Source organism: Acomys minous (assembly GCF_964271855.1).
Source record: "Acomys minous genome assembly, chromosome: 18".
In the NCBI taxonomy this organism is placed as follows: Eukaryota; Metazoa; Chordata; class Mammalia; order Rodentia; family Muridae; genus Acomys; species Acomys minous.
In genome coordinates, this window is record NC_140501.1 from 70,453,818 (window position 1) to 70,456,452 (window position 2,635).

General features: G+C 49.5%; 1 long non-coding RNA gene across 1 annotated transcript; it reads left to right on the plus strand.

Annotated features, from left to right (window-relative positions):
• Positions 1-2,120, plus strand: LOC311589227. The gene is made up of 2 exons (XR_014776459.1): positions 1-374; positions 1,599-2,120. It is a non-coding gene; the product is annotated as an uncharacterized lncRNA (long non-coding RNA).
• Positions 2,121-2,635: the final 515 nt, after the last annotated feature.

The window sequence follows — 2,635 nt, forward strand, 5'->3', positions numbered from 1 at the left end:
AAAGCGGGGGACGTTCAGAGACCCTTTAAAAGTGGGAAACTCTTCGTCATGTCTGATCAGGGCGGCTCAGAAAGGGCTGCTGAAAACTAAAGGCTTGAGAGACTCATGCTAAAAATGGAGTCGCTCGCGTAGAAACAGCATGAGGAGGGTAGGAGGAGGAAGAAGGTGGAAGAGGCCGCGCCCAAACGAGATAATCCGCCATCTCGGCGTGCCTCGGAACTGGCACCGCCGCCTTATGCGGACACTTCACCTTTATCAGCACCACAGGGGAACTATCATTCTCTGTGTCCAGAGGTTTGGAAGCAGGTTCGTGCCACCTTCCCAGTGTTTGAGGATGCCAACACCAATGGCCATGATTAATGGAGGAGCATTTGGTAATGCTACTTTCAGCTGGAATACATCTGACCTTTTTGAAACTTCTAACAGGGGGTTCAGCTCAGATGCGAATGGACATGTCAGGGTTATGCATTACATCTGTGCCATATAACAATTTTACATGAGCTGCTAATTTGTCTAAGAGTCTTTCATCTTATCTCCAGGGGAACTGGTCCGCAGAGTTTGAAGAGATCTGCGCACTGCCGCCATTGTTACATGCGTGGATGTATCCACCGCTGAAGGCCTCGCCTCTTGGATTCAACAAGCTATGCATCATCTTAAGGAGTGGGCAGGTATCGGGACTTTAGCTATGGCCCTTCTGATTATCAGCTTCCTCTGCCTTGTGTTCCTTCGATGCTTGGTCATATCCTGAAACAGAGACTGTGCCCTAATTGCACAAGCCTTCTATGCTATTGAGGCTGGACAGTCCCCTCAGGCTTGGCTGGCAGCCTTTAAGTCCTGATCCTCGTCACATTCGGGGTGCAAGGCAAAGCACTGCACAGGAGGTACATTGTTTGCAGTTAATGGCTTCCTGGAGAGCACGTCTGATTGCATGTGGGCTGACACCCAAAATCCCACCTCCAGAAAAAGGTGTCGGTCGGGTCCAGAGCTAGGCTGGGGCCGAGCCCCTAGCTGAGTTCTGTTGTACATCAGTGGCCAAACTTCAGGGCGGGTTTCGCACATGATCAAGGTGAATAACCTGGGTTATGGACAGTCATACATCAGTGCCCTCTGGAGATCAGACCTCTACTCTCACCCGTTTCGTCCTGCTCTTACAAAATAAAACAGGGGGGACTGTGGAGAGCTGCGATGTGCCGTGCCTTAACAAGGCGCAGGTTTCTGCCATCCCTACGGCGAGCGCTCTCTAAGATAAACAAGTCCTTATATGGCAAAAGGCTGTGCAAGGGTAACTGGTGATCTGATGACGAGCAGTCCTGCTCTGATGCGGACCTATGAGGAGGTGACACCTGGCATGAGCTGATTGGCCCTTGAGTTGTACTTAAGCTTGGCCCTCCCCTTCTTCGGGGCCATTCCCACTGAGCTTAATCCTGAGTAAAGATCTCGAGAAGAAGTCTGGTTGTTGGCTTCTTATTTCCCCTGGACAGTACGGCACGACAAGTGGTTTTAACTGGCCCAACTGGGCTGTGAACAAAAATTCCCTGGATTATGTGTTACCTCAGTTCAATATGAAAATTTCACTAAAGCAGCTAATCTGTCAAAAGAGTCTCTCTCAGTTTATTTTACAGAATTGGACAGCGGAGTTTGAACAGACCTTAAGAGAATTGTGGACTGCTATCATTCAAGTCAATTCCACACGGCTGGATCTGTCACTTACTGAGGGATTCTCGTCGTGGATATCCTCAGTCTTCTCCTTCTTTAAAGAATGGGTTGGGGTTGGATTGTTTGGAGCTGCAATCTGCTGTGGATTAGTATTGACCCTATGGTTGGTCTGTAAACTCAGGGCTCAAACAAAAAGAGACAAGGTGGTTATCACCCAAGCACTTGCTGCTTTAGAGTCTGGGACCTCCCCTGATATATGGCTAACCATGCTTAAGCAATAAGTCGCTGGCTGCTCAGCTCTTGCACCCTCAGAGTCTCATCTCATTGCACGAGGTAGAGTGAGTAAGCTTCAGCAGCCCTGGAGAGTTGCATAGCGAAGCATTGCAGTAGAATGGCTCTGCGGCATATATGAGCTAATTCTAGGGAGGCATGTCATCTTGCATGAAGGTTGCGTGCCCCAGTGTCCTTCCCCCGGAAAAAATGGCACAGGGCCAGGCTATGACCTCTCCGGGTGAAGAGCTTAGGGGAGAGTTGTGTATGCAGGCCTGATATTTTGTTTGGGGATTTGACCTCTGTCTTCACTCTCCTTGTTGGGTGTCTTATTGCTTCTTAATAATAAGAAAAGGGGGAGATGTGGGAAGCCGCGCTCACATTCGCCATTACAAGATGGCGCTGACATCCTGTGTCCCATGCTGACAAACAACTAATCTGCGCATGTGCGAAGGGATTTTCCACTTGTTGTGCTCTGCCTCTCCCGTGGCGTCATCTCGCCCGATGAGCAACAGCCAATCAGGGACTGACACATCCTAAGCGGAGGACAGTTTCCTATATAAGGGATGGGTTTCTGCTGTTTGGGGTCTCCATTTTACTTGTGTAAGCTTATGCTCTCCCTCTCAAGATGCATTAAAGCTTTACTGCAGAAGGATCCTGTTTGTGTGTGCAGCGTCATTCTTGCTGGCGAGACGGTAACGCTAGCCAC